Source organism: Styela clava, chromosome 9, assembly GCF_964204865.1.
Source record: "Styela clava chromosome 9, kaStyClav1.hap1.2, whole genome shotgun sequence".
Taxonomy (NCBI): Eukaryota; Metazoa; Chordata; class Ascidiacea; order Stolidobranchia; family Styelidae; genus Styela; species Styela clava.
Window position 1 is genome coordinate 18,487,583 of NC_135258.1, and position 20,486 is coordinate 18,508,068.

At 52.5% G+C, this 20,486-nt stretch overlaps 2 non-coding genes across 2 annotated transcripts; both read right to left on the minus strand.

The window, feature by feature from the left end:
• Positions 1-19: 19 nt before the first annotated feature.
• Positions 20-173, minus strand: LOC144427455 (5.8S ribosomal RNA). The gene has a single exon (XR_013477984.1). It is a non-coding gene; the product is annotated as a 5.8S ribosomal RNA (ribosomal RNA).
• Positions 174-471: 298 nt separating this feature from the next.
• On the minus strand, positions 472-2,281 carry LOC144427430 (small subunit ribosomal RNA). The gene has a single exon (XR_013477974.1). It is a non-coding gene; the product is annotated as a small subunit ribosomal RNA (ribosomal RNA).
• Positions 2,282-20,486: the final 18,205 nt, after the last annotated feature.

The following is a 20,486-nucleotide window of genomic DNA, read 5'->3' on the forward strand; positions in this document are numbered from 1 at the left end:
CCTCGGGTGAGGACGAACGCGACCCTGAGGCAGACGCGGTCCCGGGATTGACCCGAGACCGCAATTCGCGTTCAGAAGGTCGACGTTCAATGTGTTCTGCAATTCACATTACTCCTCGCACTTGGCTGCGTCCTTCATCGACTCGCGAGCCGAGTGATCCACCGTTAAGAGTCGTCCTCGACGTTTCGCCCGGCGCCGAAGCGCGCGGACGTCACACTGTGGGATCGACCACAAAACCACCACCGACAACAACTGCACAAAAACACCAACAAACGGCGCCGAGCGACCGCCGGGCTGGGCCGGCGGCACATCGAGCGCGGTGCCCAGAAGCCACCATCGCACTCGGCTGCCTTGCTATGCCAACGTGTTACGCGTGTCGCACGGGGCGGAACCCCGATTGACGGCCGCCCTCTCGGCGGCACTCAAAGACAATTAAGTGCGCGGTCGGCCGGGGCCTACCACCACTTTCGGTAATGATCCTTCCGCAGGTTCACCTACGGAAACCTTGTTACGACTTTTACTTCCTCTAAATGATCAAGTTTGATCGTCTTCTCGACACGCCGACGCGGCCGTTGCCAGCCGCGACGGGGCCGATCCAAGGATCTCACTAAACCATTCAATCGGTAGTAGCGACGGGCGGTGTGTACAAAGGGCAGGGACGTAATCAACGCAAGTTGATGACTTGCGCTTACTGGGAATTCCTCGTTCAAGGGAAACAATTGCAAGTCCCTATCCCAATCACGAATGAGGTTCAACGGGTTACCCGGACCTTTCGGCCTAGGTTAGACACTCGCTGCTTCACTCAGTGTAGCGCGCGTGCGGCCCCGGACATCTGAGGGCATCACAGACCTGTTATTGCTCAATCTCGTGTGGCTAAACGCCACTAGTCCCTCTAAGAAGTTAGACGCCGACCGAGAAGGTCGCGTAACTATTTAGCATGCCAGAGTCTCGTTCGTTATCGGAATTAACCAGACAAATCGCTCCACCAACTAAGAACGGCCATGCACCACCACCCACAGAATCAAGAAAGAGCCCTCAATCTGTCAATCCTACCTGTGTCCGGGCCGGGTGAGTTTCCCCGTGTTGAGTCAAATTAAGCCGCAGGCTCCACTCCTGGTGGTGCCCTTCCGTCAATTCCTTTAAGTTTCAGCTTTGCAACCATACTTCCCCCGGAACCCAAAGACTTTGGTTTCCCGGAAGCTGCCGGAAAGGTCGTCATGGTAACGCCTCCCGATCGCTAGTTGGCATCGTTTATAGTCAGAACTAGGACGGTATCTGATCGTCTTCGAACCTCTGACTTTCGCTCTTGATTAAAGAAAACATTCTTGGCGAATGCTTTCGCAGTAGTTCGTCTTCCGCCGATCCAAGAATTTCATCTCTAACGGCAGAGTACGGACGCCCCCGTCTGTCCCTCTTAATCATTACCTCGTGCTCCGAAAACCAACAAAATAGAACCAAGGTCCTATTCCATTATTCCATGCAACACTATGCAGGCGAACAGCCTGCTTTGAACACTCTAATTTTTTCAAATTTAACTTATCGGCCACCGCCGACACTCAGTCAAGAGCACCGACGGAGAACCGAAGGTGAGGCGAACGCAACCAGTGACACGCCTTGCGACGGACCGGCGGCGCTCGCCCAAAATCCAACTACGAGCTTTTCAACCGCAACAACTTTAGCATACACTGTTGGAGCTGGAATTACCGCGGCTGCTGGCACCAGACTTGCCCTCCAATGGATACTCGTTAAGAGTTTTAGGATGTACTCATTCCAATTACAGGGCCTCGTTAGAGTCCTGTATTGTTATTTTTCGTCACTACCTCCCCGTGTCGGGAATGGGTAATTTGCGCGCCTGCTGCCTTCCTTGGATGTGGTAGCCGTTTCTCAGGCTCCCTCTCCGGAATCGAACCCTGATTCCCCGTTACCCGTTATCACAAAGGTAGGCACGTAGCGTACCTTCGACAGTTGATAGGGCAGACACTTGAATGATACGTCGTCGGTGCAGAGACCGTACGATCCGCGTGGTTATCCAGAGTCATCAAACGTCACAGGACGAACCCGGTCGGTTTTGATCTGATAAAAGCGCGCCTCTCGAAGTCGGCGCTTAATGCATGTATTAGCTCTAGAATTACCACAGTTATCCACTTCGCTCACGAGACCAAATAAACCAAGACAGATTTAATGAGCCATTCGCAGTTTCGCTTTACGAGAACTCGTACTTGCACCTGCATGGCTTAATCTTTGAGACAAGCATATCACTACTGGCAGGATCAACCAGATAGCTGCGACAGCTGCGCTCGGCCCTTGCTGGGCCGCCCGGCGCGTGCTCGTCGCATTCGTTTAAGACCGAGGCGATCGCCTGCGGCCGTACTCAGCTTCGACAGTCGCTGGCCGCGACGTCCACGCTCTCGCCGGCAGTGCCAGGCGGAGCGATTTGCGTTTTTTCTTTGCTCGCCCTCTCTCGGGCTCGATCCATTCAGTTTCGCACAAACAAGAGCTCTGCCGGCCGCCTGCAGCGGTGCCTAAAACCCGGTCATAACAATGCGACCGTTCTGCTAGGCCGACAAGCGCTCAAGCCAGACGCTCGATCGAACGCCCCCTACATATTAGTCGAGACAACGGCTCGCTCATTAGCATCGCGTTTGTACTTTAACTTTTTTCGGCTCGGCTTCTTTCGACGCCGATGCCGGCGACGCAGCACTCTCTCGCCCGCCAGCCACCGAGAGATGTGTGCGCTCCGACCGGCCCCGCACGCCGCTCTTTCTTGGCTCATTCGAGTTTACTGTCTTTCGCTCTAACATGCCTTACCTAGGGTTAGGTTAGTATGCTTGCACGTTTGTACTTTAACTTTTTTCGGCTCGGCTTCTTTCGACGCCGATGCCGGCGACGCAGCACTCTCTCGCCCGCCAGCCACCAAGAGATGTGTGCGCTCCGACCGGCCCCGCACGCCGCTCTTTCTTGGCTCATTCGAGTTTACTGTCTTTCGCTCTAACATGCCTTACCTAGGGTTAGGTTAGTATGCTTGCACGTTTGTACTTTAACTTTTTTCGGCTCGGCTTCTTTCTTGGCTCATTCGAGTTTACTGTCTTTCGCTCTAACATGCCTTACCTAGGGTTAGGTTAGTATGCTTGCACGTTTGTACTTTAACTTTTTTCGGCTCGGCTTCTTTCTTGGCTCATTCGAGTTTACTGTCTTTCGCTCTAACATGCCTTACCTAGGGTTAGGTTAGTATGCTTGCACGTTTGTACTTTAACTTTTTTCGGCTCGGCTTCTTTCGACGCCGATGCCGGCGACGCATCCCTCTCTCGCCCGCCAGCCACCGAGAGATGTGTGCGCTCCGACCGGCCCCGCACGCCGCTCTTTCTTGGCTCATTCGAGTTTACTGTCCTTCGCTCTAACATGCCTTACCTAGGGTTAGGTTAGTATGCTTGCACGTTTGTACTTTAACTTTTTTCGGCTCGGCTTCTTTCGACGCCGATGCCGGCGACGCAGCACTCTCTCGCCCGCCAGCCACCGAGAGATGTGTGCGCTCCGACCGGCCCCGCACGCCGCTCTTTCTTGGCTCATTCGAGTTTACTGTCTTTCGCTCTAACATGCCTTATCTAGGGTTAGGTTAGTATGCTTGCACGTTTGTACTTTAACTTTTTTCGGCTCGGCTTCTTTCGACGCCGATGCCGGCGACGCAGCACTCTCTCGCCCGCCAGCCACCGAGAGATGTGTGCGCTCTGACCGGCCCCGCACGCCGCTCTTTCTTGGCTCATTCGAGTTTACTGTCTTTCGCTCTAACATGCCTTACCTAGGGTTAGGTTAGTATGCTTGCACGTTTGTACTTTAACTTTTTTCGGCTCGGCTTCTTTCGACGCCGATGCCGGCGACGCAGCACTCTCTCGCCCGCCAGCCACCAAGAGATGTCTGCGCTCCGACCGGCCCCGCACGCCGCTCTTTCTTGGCTCATTCGAGTTTACTGTCTTTCGCTCTAACATGCCTTACCTAGGATTAGGTTAGTATGCTTGCACGTTTGTACTTTAACTTTTTTCGGCTCGGCTTCTTTCTTGGCTCATTCGAGTTTACTTTCTTTCGCTCTAACATGCCTTACCTAGGGTTAGGTTAGTATGCTTGCACGTTTGTACTTTAACTTTTTTCGGCTCGGCTTCTTTCGACGCCGATGCCGGCGACGCAGCACTCTCTCGCCCGCCAGCCACCGAGAGATGTGTGCGCTCCGACCGGCCCCGCACGCCGCTCTTTCTTGGCTCATTCGAGTTTACTGTCTTTCGCTCTAACATGCCTTACCTAGGGTTAGGTTAGTATGCTTGCACGTTTGTACTTTAACTTTTTTCGGCTCGGCTTCTTTCTTGGCTCATTCGAGTTTACTGTCTTTCGCTCTAACATGCCTTACCTAGGGTTAGGTTAGTATGCTTGCACGTTTGTACTTTAACTTTTTTCGGCTCGGCTTCTTTCTTGGCTCATTCGAGTTTACTGTCTTTCGCTCTAACATGCCTTACCTAGGGTTAGGTTAGTATGCTTGCACGTTTGTACTTCAACTTTTTTCGGCTCGGCTTCTTTCGACGCCGATGCCGGCGACGCAGCACTCTCTCGCCCGTCAGCCACCGAGAGATGTGTGCGCTCCGACCGGCCCCGCACGCCGCTCTTTCTTGGCTCATTCGAGTTTACTGTCTTTCGCTCTAACATGCCTTACCTAGGGTTAGGTTAGTATGCTTGCACGTTTGTACTTTAACTTTTTTCGGCTCGGCTTCTTTCGACGCCGATGCCGGCGACGCAGCACTCTCTCGCCCGCCAGCCACCAAGAGATGTGTGCGCTCCGACCGGCCCCGCACGCCGCTCTTTCTTGGCTCATTCGAGTTTACTGTCTTTCGCTCTAACATGCCTTACCTAGGGTTAGGTTAGTATGCTTGCACGTTTGTACTTTAACTTTTTTCGGCTCGGCTTCTTTCTTGGCTCATTCGAGTTTACTGTCTTTCGCTCTAACATGCCTTACCTAGGGTTAGGTTAGTATGCTTGCACGTTTGTACTTTAACTTTTTTCGGCTCGGCTTCTTTCGACGCCGATGCCGGCGACGCAGCACTCTCTCGCCCGTCAGCCACCGAGAGATGTGTGCGCTCCGACCGGCCCCGCACGCCGCTCTTTCTTGGCTCATTCGAGTTTACTGTCTTTCGCTCTAACATGCCTTACCTAGGGTTAGGTTAGTATGCTTGCACGTTTGTACTTTAACTTTTTTCGGCTCGGCTTCTTTCGACGCCGATGCCGGCGACGCAGCACTCTCTCGCCCGCCAGCCACCGAGAGATGTGTGCGCTCCGACCGGCCCCGCACGCCGCTCTTTCTTGGCTCATTCGAGTTTACTGTCTTTCGCTCTAACATGCCTTACCTAGGGTTAGGTTAGTATGCTTGCACGTTTGTACTTTAACTTTTTTCGGCTCGGCTTCTTTCGACGCCGATGCCGGCGACGCAGCACTCTCTCGCCCGCCAGCCACCGAGAGATGTGTGCGCTCCGACCGGCCCCGCACGCCGCTCTTTCTTGGCTCATTCGAGTTTACTGTCTTTCGCTCTAACATGCCTTACCTAGGGTTAGGTTAGTATGCTTGCACGTTTGTACTTTACCTTTTTTCGGCTCGGCTTCTTTCGACGCCGATGCCGGCGACGCAGCACTCTCTCGCCCGCCAGCCACCGAGAGATGTGTGCGCTCCGACCGGCCCCGCACGCCGCTCTTTCTTGGCTCATTCGAGTTTACTGTCTTTCGCTCTAACATGCCTTACCTAGGGTTAGGTTAGTATGCTTGCACGTTTGTACTTAACTTTTTTCGGCTCGGCTTCTTTCGACGCCGATGCCGGCGACGCAGCACTCTCTCGCCCGCCAGCCACCGAGAGATGTGTGCGCTCCGACCGGCCCCGCACGCCGCTCTTTCTTGGCTCATTCGAGTTTACTGTCTTTTGCTCTAACATGCCTTACCTAGGGTTAGGTTAGTATGCTTGCACGTTTGTACTTTAACTTTTTTCGGCTCGGCTTCTTTCTTGGCTCATTCGAGTTTACTGTCTTTCGCTCTAACATGCCTTACCTAGGGTTAGGTTAGTATGCTTGCACGTTTGTACTTTAACTTTTTTCGGCTCGGCTTCTTTCTTGGCTCATTCGAGTTTACTGTCTTTCGCTCTAACATGCCTTACCTAGGGTTAGGTTAGTATGCTTGCACGTTTGTACTTTAACTTTTTTCGGCTCGGCTTCTTTCTTGGCTCATTCGAGTTTACTGTCTTTCGCTCTAACATGCCTTACCTAGGGTTAGGTTAGTATGCTTGCACGTTTGTACTTTAACTTTTTTCGGCTCGGCTTCTTTCGACGCCGATGCCGGCGACGCAGCACTCTCTCGCCCGCCAGCCACCGAGAGATGTGTGCGCTCCGACCGGCCCCGCACGCCGCTCTTTCTTGGCTCATTCGAGTTTACTGTCCTTCGCTCTAACATGCCTTACCTAGGGTTAGGTTAGTATGCTTGCACGTTTGTACTTTAACTTTTTTCGGCTCGGCTTCTTTCTTGGCTCATTCGAGTTTACTGTCTTTCGCTCTAACATGCCTTACCTAGGGTTAGGTTAGTATGCTTGCACGTTTGTACTTTAACTTTTTTCGGCTCGGCTTCTTTCGACGCCGATGCCGGCGACGCAGCACTCTCTCGCCCGTCAGCCACCGAGAGATGTGTGCGCTCCGACCGGCCCCGCACGCCGCTCTTTCTTGGCTCATTCGAGTTTACTGTCTTTCGCTCTAACATGCCTTACCTAGGGTTAGGTTAGTATGCTTGCACGTTTGTACTTTAACTTTTTTCGGCTCGGCTTCTTTCTTGGCTCATTCGAGTTTACTGTCTTTCGCTCTAACATGCCTTACCTAGGGTTAGGTTAGTATGCTTGCACGTTTGTACTTTAACTTTTTTCGGCTCGGCTTCTTTCTTGGCTCATTCGAGTTTACTGTCTTTCGCTCTAACATGCCTTACCTAGGGTTAGGTTAGTATGCTTGCACGTTTGTACTTTAACTTTTTTCGGCTCGGCTTCTTTCTTGGCTCATTCGAGTTTACTGTCTTTCGCTCTAACATGCCTTACCTAGGGTTAGGTTAGTATGCTTGCACGTTTGTACTTTAACTTTTTTCGGCTCGGCTTCTTTCTTGGCTCATTCGAGTTTACTGTCTTTCGCTCTAACATGCCTTACCTAGGGTTAGGTTAGTATGCTTGCACGTTTGTACTTTAACTTTTTTCGGCTCGGCTTCTTTCGACGCCGATGCCGGCGACGCAGCACTCTCTCGCCCGTCAGCCACCGAGAGATGTGTGCGCTCCGACCGGCCCCGCACGCCGCTCTTTCTTGGCTCATTCGAGTTTACTGTCTTTCGCTCTAACATGCCTTACCTAGGGTTAGGTTAGTATGCTTGCACGTTTGTACTTTAAATTTTTTCGGCTCGGCTTCTTTCGACGCCGATGCCGGCGACGCAGCACTCTCTCGCCCGCCAGCCACCGAGAGATGTGTGCGCTCCGACCGGCCCCGCACGCCGCTCTTTCTTGGCTCATTCGAGTTTACTGTCTTTCGCTCTAACATGCCTTACCTAGGGTTAGGTTAGTATGCTTGCACGTTTGTACTTTAACTTTTTTCGGCTCGGCTTCTTTCGACGCCGATGCCGGCGACGCAGCACTCTCTCGCCCGCCAGCCACCGAGAGATGTGTGCGCTCCGACCGGCCCCGCACGCCGCTCTTTCTTGGCTCATTCGAGTTTACTGTCTTTCGCTCTAACATGCCTTACCTAGGGTTAGGTTAGTATGCTTGCACGTTTGTACTTTCACTTTTTTCGGCTCGGCTTCTTTCGACGCCGATGCCGGCGACGCAGCACTCTCTCGCCCGCCAGCCACCGAGAGATGTGTGCGCTCCGACCGGCCCCGCACGCCGCTCTTTCTTGGCTCATTCGAGTTTACTGTCTTTCGCTCTAACATGCCTTACCTAGGGTTAGGTTAGTATGCTTGCACGTTTGTACTTTAACTTTTTTCGGCTCGGCTTCTTTCTTGGCTCATTCGAGTTTACTGTCTTTCGCTCTAACATGCCTTACCTAGGGTTAGGTTAGTATGCTTGCACGTTTGTACTTTAACTTTTTTCGGTTCGGCTTCTTTCGACGCCGATGCCGGCGACGCAGCACTCTCTCGCCCGCCAGCCACCGAGAGATGTGTGCGCTCCGACCGGCCCCGCACGCCGCTCTTTCTTGGCTCATTCGAGTTTACTGTCTTTCGCTCTAACATGCCTTACCTAGGGTTAGGTTAGTATGCTTGCACGTTTGTACTTTAACTTTTTTCGGCTCGGCTTCTTTCTTGGCTCATTCGAGTTTACTGTCTTTCGCTCTAACATGCCTTACCTAGGGTTAGGTTAGTATGCTTGCACGTTTGTACTTTAACTTTTTTCGGCTCGGCTTCTTTCTTGGCTCATTCGAGTTTACTGTCTTTCGCTCTAACATGCCTTACCTAGGGTTAGGTTAGTATGCTTGCACGTTTGTACTTTAACTTTTTTCGGCTCGGCTTCTTTCGACGCCGATGCCGGCGACGCAGCACTCTCTCGCCCGCCAGCCACCGAGAGATGTGTGCGCTCCGACCGGCCCCGCACGCCGCTCTTTCTTGGCTCATTCGAGTTTACTGTCTTTCGCTCTAACATGCCTTACCTAGGGTTAGGTTAGTATGCTTGCACGTTTGTACTTTAACTTTTTTCGGCTTGGCTTCTTTCGACGCCGATGCCGGCGACGCAGCACTCTCTCGCCCGCCAGCCACCGATAGATGTGTGCGCTCCGACCGGCCCCGCACGCCGCTCTTTCTTGGCTCATTCGAGTTTACTGTCTTTCGCTCTAACATGCCTTACCTAGGGTTAGGTTAGTATGCTTGCACGTTTGTACTTTAACTTTTTTCGGCTCGGCTTCTTTCTTGGCTCATTCGAGTTTACTGTCTTTCGCTCTAACATGCCTTACCTAGGGTTAGGTTAGTATGCTTGCACGTTTGTACTTTTAACTTTTTTCGGCTTGGCTTCTTTCGACGCCGATGCCGGCGACGCAGCACTCTCTCGCCCGCCAGCCACCGAGAGATGTGTGCGCTCCGACCGGCCCCGCACGCTGCTCTTTCTTGGCTCATTCGAGTTTACTGTCTTTCGCTCTAACATGCCTTACCTAGGGTTAGGTTAGTATGTTTGCACGTTTGTACTTTAACTTTTTTCGGCTCGGCTTCTTTCGACGCCGATGCCGGCGACGCAGCACTCTCTCGCCCGCCAGCCACCGAGAGATGTGTGCGCTCCGACCGGCCCCGCACGCCGCTCTTTCTTGGCTCATTCGAGTTTACTGTCTTTCGCTCTAACATGCCTTACCTAGGGTTAGGTTAGTATGCTTGCACGTTTGTACTTTAACTTTTTTCGGCTCGGCTTCTTTCTTGGCTCATTCGAGTTTACTGTCTTTCGCTCTAACATGCCTTACCTAGGGTTAGGTTAGTATGCTTGCACGTTTGTACTTTAACTTTTTTCGGCTCGGCTTCTTTCGACGCCGATGCCGGCGACGCAGCACTCTCTCGCCCGCCAGCCACCGAGAGATGTGTGCGCTCCGACCGGCCCCGCACGCCGCTCTTTCTTGGCTCATTCGAGTTTACTGTCTTTCGCTCTAACATGCCTTACCTAGGGTTAGGTTAGTATGCTTGCACGTTTGTACTTTAACTTTTTTCGGCTCGGCTTCTTTCTTGGCTCATTCAAGTTTACTGTCTTTCGCTCTAACATGCCTTACCTAGGGTTAGGTTAGTATGCTTGCACGTTTGTACTTTAACTTTTTTCGGCTCGGCTTCTTTCGACGCCGATGCCGGCGACGCAGCACTCTCTCGCCCGCCAGCCACCGAGAGATGTGTGCGCTCCGACCGGCCCCGCACGCCGCTCTTTCTTGGCTCATTCGAGTTTACTGTCTTTCGCTCTAACATGCCTTACCTAGGGTTAGGTTAGTATGCTTGCACGTTTGTACTTTAACTTTTTTCGGCTCGGCTTCTTTCTTGGCTCATTCGAGTTTACTGTCTTTCGCTCTAACATGCCTTACCTAGGGTTAGGTTAGTATGCTTGCACGTTTGTACTTTAACTTTTTTCGGCTCGGCTTCTTTCTTGGCTCATTCGAGTTTACTGTCTTTCGCTCTAACATGCCTTACCTAGGGTTAGGTTAGTATGCTTGCACGTTTGTACTTTAACTTTTTTCGGCTCGGCTTCTTTCGACGCCGATGCCGGCGACGCAGCACTCTCTCGCCCGCCAGCCACCGAGAGATGTGTGCGCTCCGACCGGCCCCGCACGCCGCTCTTTCTTGGCTCATTCGAGTTTACTGTCTTTCGCTCTAACATGCCTTACCTAGGGTTAGGTTAGTATGCTTGCACGTTTGTACTTTAACTTTTTTCGGCTCGGCTTCTTTCTTGGCTCATTCGAGTTTACTGTCTTTCGCTCTAACATGCCTTACCTAGGGTTAGGTTAGTATGCTTGCACGTTTGTACTTTAACTTTTTTCGGCTCGGCTTCTTTCTTGGCTCTTTCGAGTTTACTGTCTTTCGCTCTAACATGCCTTACCTAGGGTTAGGTTAGTATGCTTGCACGTTTGTACTTTAACTTTTTTCGGCTCGGCTTCTTTCGACGCCGATGCCGGCGACGCAGCACTCTCTCGCCCGCCAGCCACCGAGAGATGTGTGCGCTCCGACCGGCCCCGCACGCCGCTCTTTCTTGGCTCATTCGAGTTTACTGTCTTTCGCTCTAACATGCCTTACCTAGGGTTAGGTTAGTATGCTTGCACGTTTGTACTTTCACTTTTTTCGGCTCGGCTTCTTTCGACGCCGATGCCGGCGACGCAGCACTCTCTCGCCCGCCAGCCACCGAGAGATGTGTGCGCTCCGACCGGCCCCGCACGCCGCTCTTTCTTGGCTCATTCGAGTTTACTGTCTTTCGCTCTAACATGCCTTACCTAGGGTTAGGTTAGTATGCTTGCACGTTTGTACTTTAACTTTTTTCGGCTCGGCTTCTTTCTTGGCTCATTCGAGTTTACTGTCTTTCGCTCTAACATGCCTTACCTAGGGTTAGGTTAGTATGCTTGCACGTTTGTACTTTAACTTTTTTCGGCTCGGCTTCTTTCGACGCCGATGCCGGCGACGCAGCACTCTCTCGCCCGCCAGCCACCGAGAGATGTGTGCGCTCCGACCGGCCCCGCACGCCGCTCTTTCTTGGCTCATTCGAGTTTACTGTCTTTCGCTCTAACATGCCTTACCTAGGGTTAGGTTAGTATGCTTGCACGTTTGTACTTTAACTTTTTTCGGCTCGGCTTCTTTCTTGGCTCATTCGAGTTTACTGTCTTTCGCTCTAACATGCCTTACCTAGGGTTAGGTTAGTATGCTTGCACGTTTGTACTTTAACTTTTTTCGGCTCCGCTTCTTTCTTGGCTCATTCGAGTTTACTGTCTTTCGCTCTAACATGCCTTACCTAGGGTTAGGTTAGTATGCTTGCACGTTTGTACTTTAACTTTTTTCGGCTCGGCTTCTTTCGACGCCGATGCCGGCGACGCAGCACTCTCTCGCCCGCCAGCCACCGAGAGATGTGTGCGCTCCGACCGGCCCCGCACGCCGCTCTTTCTTGGCTCATTCGAGTTTACTGTCTTTCGCTCTAACATGCCTTACCTAGGGTTAGGTTAGTATGCTTGCACGTTTGTACTTTAACTTTTTTCGGCTTGGCTTCTTTCGACGCCGATGCCGGCGACGCAGCACTCTCTCGCCCGCCAGCCACCGATAGATGTGTGCGCTCCGACCGGCCCCGCACGCCGCTCTTTCTTGGCTCATTCGAGTTTACTGTCTTTCGCTCTAACATGCCTTACCTAGGGTTAGGTTAGTATGCTTGCACGTTTGTACTTTAACTTTTTTCGGCTCGGCTTCTTTCTTGGCTCATTCGAGTTTACTGTCTTTCGCTCTAACATGCCTTACCTAGGGTTAGGTTAGTATGCTTGCACGTTTGTACTTTTAACTTTTTTCGGCTTGGCTTCTTTCGACGCCGATGCCGGCGACGCAGCACTCTCTCGCCCGCCAGCCACCGAGAGATGTGTGCGCTCCGACCGGCCCCGCACGCTGCTCTTTCTTGGCTCATTCGAGTTTACTGTCTTTCGCTCTAACATGCCTTACCTAGGGTTAGGTTAGTATGTTTGCACGTTTGTACTTTAACTTTTTTCGGCTCGGCTTCTTTCGACGCCGATGCCGGCGACGCAGCACTCTCTCGCCCGCCAGCCACCGAGAGATGTGTGCGCTCCGACCGGCCCCGCACGCCGCTCTTTCTTGGCTCATTTGAGTTTACTGTCTTTCGCTCTAACATGCCTTACCTAGGGTTAGGTTAGTATGCTTGCACGTTTGTACTTTAACTTTTTTCGGCTCGGCTTCTTTCTTGGCTCATTCGAGTTTACTGTCTTTCGCTCTAACATGCCTTACCTAGGGTTAGGTTAGTATGCTTGCACGTTTGTACTTTAACTTTTTTCGGCTCGGCTTCTTTCGACGCCGATGCCGGCGACGCAGCACTCTCTCGCCCGCCAGCCACCGAGAGATGTGTGCGCTCCGACCGGCCCCGCACGCCGCTCTTTCTTGGCTCATTCGAGTTTACTGTCTTTCGCTCTAACATGCCTTACCTAGGGTTAGGTTAGTATGCTTGCACGTTTGTACTTTAACTTTTTTCGGCTCGGCTTCTTTCTTGGCTCATTCGAGTTTACTGTCTTTCGCTCTAACATGCCTTACCTAGGGTTAGGTTAGTATGCTTGCACGTTTGTACTTTAACTTTTTTCGGCTCGGCTTCTTTCGACGCCGATGCCGGCGACGCAGCACTCTCTCGCCCGCCAGCCACCGAGAGATGTGTGCGCTCCGACCGGCCCCGCACGCCGCTCTTTCTTGGCTCATTCGAGTTTACTGTCTTTCGCTCTAACATGCCTTACCTAGGGTTAGGTTAGTATGCTTGCACGTTTGTACTTTAACTTTTTTCGGCTCGGCTTCTTTCTTGGCTCATTCGAGTTTACTGTCTTTCGCTCTAACATGCCTTACCTAGGGTTAGGTTAGTATGCTTGCACGTTTGTACTTTAACTTTTTTCGGCTCGGCTTCTTTCTTGGCTCATTCGAGTTTACTGTCTTTCGCTCTAACATGCCTTACCTAGGGTTAGGTTAGTATGCTTGCACGTTTGTACTTTAACTTTTTTCGGCTCGGCTTCTTTCGACGCCGATGCCGGCGACGCAGCACTCTCTCGCCCGCCAGCCACCGAGAGATGTGTGCGCTCCGACCGGCCCCGCACGCCGCTCTTTCTTGGCTCATTCGAGTTTACTGTCCTTCGCTCTAACATGCCTTACCTAGGGTTAGGTTAGTATGCTTGCACGTTTGTACTTTAACTTTTTTCGGCTCGGCTTCTTTCGACGCCGATGCCGGCGACGCAGCACTCTCTCGCCCGCCAGCCACCGAGAGATGTGTGCGCTCCGACCGGCCCCGCACGCCGCTCTTTCTTGGCTCATTCGAGTTTACTGTCTTTCGCTCTAACATGCCTTACCTAGGGTTAGGTTAGTATGCTTGCACGTTTGTACTTTAACTTTTTTCGGCTCGGCTTCTTTCGACGCCGATGCCGGCGACGCAGCACTCTCTCGCCCGCCAGCCACCAAGAGATGTGTGCGCTCCGACCGGCCCCGCACGCCGCTCTTTCTTGGCTCATTCGAGTTTACTGTCTTTCGCTCTAACATGCCTTACCTAGGGTTAGGTTAGTATGCTTGCACGTTTGTACTTTAACTTTTTTCGGCTCGGCTTCTTTCTTGGCTCATTCGAGTTTACTGTCTTTCGCTCTAACATGCCTTACCTAGGGTTAGGTTAGTATGCTTGCACGTTTGTACTTTAACTTTTTTCGGCTCGGCTTCTTTCTTGGCTCATTCGAGTTTACTGTCTTTCGCTCTAACATGCCTTACCTAGGGTTAGGTTAGTATGCTTGCACGTTTGTACTTTAACTTTTTTCGGCTCGGCTTCTTTCGACGCCGATGCCGGCGACGCAGCACTCTCTCGCCCGCCAGCCACCGAGAGATGTGTGCGCTCCGACCGGCCCCGCACGCCGCTCTTTCTTGGCTCATTCGAGTTTACTGTCCTTCGCTCTAACATGCCTTACCTTGGGTTAGGTTAGTATGCTTGCACGTTTGTACTTTAACTTTTTTCGGCTCGGCTTCTTTCGACGCCGATGCCGGCGACGCAGCACTCTCTCGCCCGCCAGCCACCGAGAGATGTGTGCGCTCCGACCGGCCCCGCACGCCGCTCTTTCTTGGCTCATTCGAGTTTACTGTCCTTCGCTCTAACATGCCTTACCTTGGGTTAGGTTAGTATGCTTGCACGTTTGTACTTTAACTTTTTTCGGCTCGGCTTCTTTCGACGCCGATGCCGGCGACGCAGCACTCTCTCGCCCGCCAGCCACCGAGAGATGTGTGCGCTCCGACCGGCCCCGCACGCCGCTCTTTCTTGGCTCATTCGAGTTTACTGTCTTTCGCTCTAACATGCCTTACCTAGGGTTAGGTTAGTATGCTTGCACGTTTGTACTTTAATTTTTTTCGGCTCGGCTTCTTTCGACGCCGATGCCGGCGACGCAGCACTCTCTCGCCCGCCAGCCACCGAGAGATGTGTGCGCTCCGACCGGCCCCGCACGCCGCTCTTTCTTGGCTCATTCGAGTTTACTGTCTTTCGCTCTAACATGCCTTACCTAGGGTTAGGTTAGTATGCTTGCACGTTTGTACTTTAACTTTTTTCGGCTCGGCTTCTTTCTTGGCTCATTCGAGTTTACTGTCTTTCGCTCTAACATGCCTTACCTAGGGTTAGGTTAGTATGCTTGCACGTTTGTACTTTAACTTTTTTCGGCTCGGCTTCTTTCTTGGCTCTTTCGAGTTTACTGTCTTTCGCTCTAACATGCCTTACCTAGGGTTAGGTTAGTATGCTTGCACGTTTGTACTTTAACTTTTTTCGGCTCGGCTTCTTTCGACGCCGATGCCGGCGACGCAGCACTCTCTCGCCCGCCAGCCACCGAGAGATGTGTGCGCTCCGACCGGCCCCGCACGCCGCTCTTTCTTGGCTCATTCGAGTTTACTGTCTTTCGCTCTAACATGCCTTACCTAGGGTTAGGTTAGTATGCTTGCACGTTTGTACTTTCACTTTTTTCGGCTCGGCTTCTTTCGACGCCGATGCCGGCGACGCAGCACTCTCTCGCCCGCCAGCCACCGAGAGATGTGTGCGCTCCGACCGGCCCCGCACGCCGCTCTTTCTTGGCTCATTCGAGTTTACTGTCTTTCGCTCTAACATGCCTTACCTAGGGTTAGGTTAGTATGCTTGCACGTTTGTACTTTAACTTTTTTCGGCTCGGCTTCTTTCTTGGCTCATTCGAGTTTACTGTCTTTCGCTCTAACATGCCTTACCTAGGGTTAGGTTAGTATGCTTGCACGTTTGTACTTTAACTTTTTTCGGCTCGGCTTCTTTCGACGCCGATGCCGGCGACGCAGCACTCTCTCGCCCGCCAGCCACCGAGAGATGTGTGCGCTCCGACCGGCCCCGCACGCCGCTCTTTCTTGGCTCATTCGAGTTTACTGTCTTTCGCTCTAACATGCCTTACCTAGGGTTAGGTTAGTATGCTTGCACGTTTGTACTTTAACTTTTTTCGGCTCGGCTTCTTTCTTGGCTCATTCGAGTTTACTGTCTTTCGCTCTAACATGCCTTACCTAGGGTTAGGTTAGTATGCTTGCACGTTTGTACTTTAACTTTTTTCGGCTCGGCTTCTTTCTTGGCTCATTCGAGTTTACTGTCTTTCGCTCTAACATGCCTTACCTAGGGTTAGGTTAGTATGCTTGCACGTTTGTACTTTAACTTTTTTCGGCTCGGCTTCTTTCGACGCCGATGCCGGCGACGCAGCACTCTCTCGCCCGCCAGCCACCGAGAGATGTGTGCGCTCCGACCGGCCCCGCACGCCGCTCTTTCTTGGCTCATTCGAGTTTACTGTCTTTCGCTCTAACATGCCTTACCTAGGGTTAGGTTAGTATGCTTGCACGTTTGTACTTTAACTTTTTTCGGCTTGGCTTCTTTCGACGCCGATGCCGGCGACGCAGCACTCTCTCGCCCGCCAGCCACCGATAGATGTGTGCGCTCCGACCGGCCCCGCACGCCGCTCTTTCTTGGCTCATTCGAGTTTACTGTCTTTCGCTCTAACATGCCTTACCTAGGGTTAGGTTAGTATGCTTGCACGTTTGTACTTTAACTTTTTTCGGCTCGGCTTCTTTCTTGGCTCATTCGAGTTTACTGTCTTTCGCTCTAACATGCCTTACCTAGGGTTAGGTTAGTATGCTTGCACGTTTGTACTTTTAACTTTTTTCGGCTTGGCTTCTTTCGACGCCGATGCCGGCGACGCAGCACTCTCTCGCCCGCCAGCCACCGAGAGATGTGTGCGCTCCGACCGGCCCCGCACGCTGCTCTTTCTTGGCTCATTCGAGTTTACTGTCTTTCGCTCTAACATGCCTTACCTAGGGTTAGGTTAGTATGTTTGCACGTTTGTACTTTAACTTTTTTCGGCTCGGCTTCTTTCGACGCCGATGCCGGCGACGAAGCACTCTCTCGCCCGCCAGCCACCGAGAGATGTGTGCGCTCCGACCGGCCCCGCACGCCGCTCTTTCTTGGCTCATTCGAGTTTACTGTCTTTCGCTCTAACATGCCTTACCTAGGGTTAGGTTAGTATGCTTGCACGTTTGTACTTTAACATTTTTCGGCTCGGCTTCTTTCTTGGCTCATTCGAGTTTACTGTCTTTCGCTCTAACATGCCTTACCTAGGGTTAGGTTAGTATGCTTGCACGTTTGTACTTTAACTTTTTTCGGCTCGGCTTCTTTCTTGGCTCATTCGAGTTTACTGTCTTTCGCTCTAACATGCCTTACCTAGGGTTAGGTTAGTATGCTTGCACGTTTGTACTTTAACTTTTTTCGGCTCGGCTTCTTTCTTGGCTCATTCGAGTTTACTGTCTTTCGCTCTAACATGCCTTACCTAGGGTTAGGTTAGTATGCTTGCACGTTTGTACTTTAACTTTTTTCGGCTCGGCTTCTTTCGACGCCGATGCCGGCGACGCAGCACTCTCTCGCCCGCCAGCCACCGAGAGATGTGTGCGCTCCGACCGGCCCCGCACGCCGCTCTTTCTTGGCTCATTCGAGTTTACTGTCCTTCGCTCTAACATGCCTTACCTAGGGTTAGGTTAGTATGCTTGCACGTTTGTACTTTAACTTTTTTCGGCTCGGCTTCTTTCGACGCCGATGCCGGCGACGCAGCACTCTCTCGCCCGCCAGCCACCGAGAGATGTGTGCGCTCCGACCGGCCCCGCACGCCGCTCTTTCTTGGCTCATTCGAGTTTACTGTCTTTCGCTCTAACATGCCTTACCTAGGGTTAGGTTAGTATGCTTGCACGTTTGTACTTTAACTTTTTTCGGCTCGGCTTCTTTCGACGCCGATGCCGGCGACGCAGCACTCTCTCGCCCGCCAGCCACCGAGAGATGTGTGCGCTCCGACCGGCCCCGCACGCCGCTCTTTCTTGGCTCATTCGAGTTTACTGTCTTTCGCTCTAACATGCCTTACCTAGGGTTAGGTTAGTATGCTTGCACGTTTGTACTTTAACTTTTTTCGGCTCGGCTTCTTTCGACGCCGATGCCGGCGACGCAGCACTCTCTCGCCCGCCAGCCACCAAGAGAAGTGTGCGCTCCGACCGGCCCCGCACGCCGCTCTTTCTTGGCTCATTCGAGTTTACTGTCTTTCGCTCTAACATGCCTTACCTAGGGTTAGGTTAGTATGCTTGCACGTTTGTACTTTAACTTTTTTCGGCTCGGCTTCTTTCTTGGCTCATTCGAGTTTACTGTCTTTCGCTCTAACATGCCTTACCTAGGGTTAGGTTAGTATGCTTGCACGTTTGTACTTTAACTTTTTTCGGCTCGGCTTCTTTCGACGCCGATGCCGGCGACGCAGCACTCTCTCGCCCGCCAGCCACCGAGAGATGTGTGCGCTCCGACCGGCCCCGCACGCCGCTCTTTCTTGGCTCATTCGAGTTTACTGTCCTTCGCTCTAACATGCCTTACCTAGGGTTAGGTTAGTATGCTTGCACGTTTGTACTTTAACTTTTTTCGGCTCGGCTTCTTTCGACGCCGATGCCGGCGACGCAGCACTCTCTCGCCAGCCAGCCACCGAGAGATGTGTGCGCTCCGACCGGCCCCGCACGCCGCTCTTTCTTGGCTCATTCGAGTTTACTGTCCTTCGCTCTAACATGCCTTACCTAGGGTTAGGTTAGTATGCTTGCACGTTTGTACTTTAACTTTTTTCGGCTCGGCTTCTTTCTTGGCTCATTCGAGTTTACTGTCTTTCGCTCTAACATGCCTTACCTAGGGTTAGGTTAGTATGCTTGCACGTTTGTACTTTAACTTTTTTCGGCTAGGCTTCTTTCGACGCCGATGCCGGCGACGCAGCACTCTCTCGCCCGCCAGCCACCGAAAGATGTGTGCGCTCCGACCGGCCCCGCACGCCGCTCTTTCTTGGCTCATTCGAGTTTACTGTCTTTCGCTCTAACATGCCTTACCTAGGGTTAGGTTAGTATGCTTGCACGTTTGTACTTTAACTTTTTTCGGCTCGGCTTCTTTCTTGGCTCATTCGAGTTTACTGTCTTTCGCTCTAACATGCCTTACCTAGGGTTAGGTTAGTATGCTTGCACGTTTGTACTTTAACTTTTTTCGGCTCGGCTTCTTTCGACGCCGATGCCGGCGACGCAGCACTCTCTCGCCCGCCAGCCACCGAGAGATGTGTGCGCTCCGACCGGCCCCGCACGCCGCTCTTTCTTGGCTCATTCGAGTTTACTGTCCTTCGCTCTAACATGCCTTACCTAGGGTTAGGTTAGTATGCTTGCACGTTTGTACTTTAACTTTTTTCGGCTCGGCTTCTTTCGACGCCGATGCCGGCGACGCAGCACTCTCTCGCCCGCCAGCCACCGAGAGATGTGTGCGATCCGACCGGCCCCGCACGCCGCTCTTTCTTGGCTCATTCGAGTTTACTGTCTTTCGCTCTAACATGCCTTACCTAGGGTTAGGTTAGTATGCTTGCACGTTTGTACTTTAACTTTTTTCGGCTCGGCTTCTTTCTTGGCTCATTCGAGTTTACTGTCTTTCGCTCTAACATGCCTTACCTAGGGTTAGGTTAGTATGCTTGCACGTTTGTACTTTAACTTTTTTCGGCTCGGCTTCTTTCGACGCCGATGCCGGCGACGCAGCACTCTCTCGCCCGCCAGCCACCGAGAGATGTGTGCGCTCCGACCGGCCCCGCACGCCGCTCTTTCTTGGCTCATTCGAGTTTACTGTCCTTCGCTCTAACATGCCTTACCTAGGGTTAGGTTAGTATGCTTGCACGTTTGTACTTTAACTTTTTTCGGCTCGGCTTCTTTCGACGCCGATGCCGGCGACGCAGCACTCTCTCGCCAGCCAGCCACCGAGAGATGTGTGCGCTCCGACCGGCCCCGCACGCCGCTCTTTCTTGGCTCATTCGAGTTTACTGTCCTTCGCTCTAACATGCCTTACCTAGGGTTAGGTTAGTATGCTTGCACGTTTGTACTTTAACTTTTTTCGGCTCGGCTTCTTTCGACGCCGATGCCGGCGACGCAGCACTCTCTCGCCCGCCAGCCACCGAGAGATGTGTGCGCTCCGACCGGCCCCGCACGCCGCTCTTTCTTGGCTCATTCGAGTTTACTGTCCTTCGCTCTAACATGCCTTACCTAGGGTTAGGTTAGTATGCTTGCACGTTTGTACTTTAACTTTTTTCGGCTCGGCTTCTTTCGACGCCGATGCCGGCGACGCAGCACTCTCTCGCCCGCCAGCCACCGAGAGATGTGTGCGCTCCGACCGGCCCCGCACGCCGCTCTTTCTTGGCTCATTCGAGTTTACTGTCCTTCGCTCTAACATGCCTTACCTAGGGTTAGGTTAGTATGCTTGCACGTTTGTACTTTAACTTTTTTCGGCTCGGCTTCTTTCGACGCCGATGCCGGCGACGCAGCACTCTCTCGCCCGCCAGCCACCGAGAGATGTGTGCGCTCCGACCGGCCCCGCACGCCGCTCTTTCTTGGCTCATTCGAGTTTACTGTCTTTCGCTCTAACATGCCTTACCTAGGGTTAGGTTAGTATGCTTGCACGTTTGTACTTTAACTTTTTTCGGCTCGGCTTCTTTCGACGCCGATGCCGGCGACGCAGCACTCTCTCGCCCGCCAGCCACCGAGAGATGTGTGCGCTCCGACCGGCCCCGCACGCCGCTCTTTCTTGGCTCATTCGAGTTTACTGTCTTTCGCTCTAACATGCCTTACCTAGGGTTAGGTTAGTATGCTTGCACGTTTGTACTTTAACTTTTTTCGGCTCGGCTTCTTTCGACGCCGATGCCGGCGACGCAG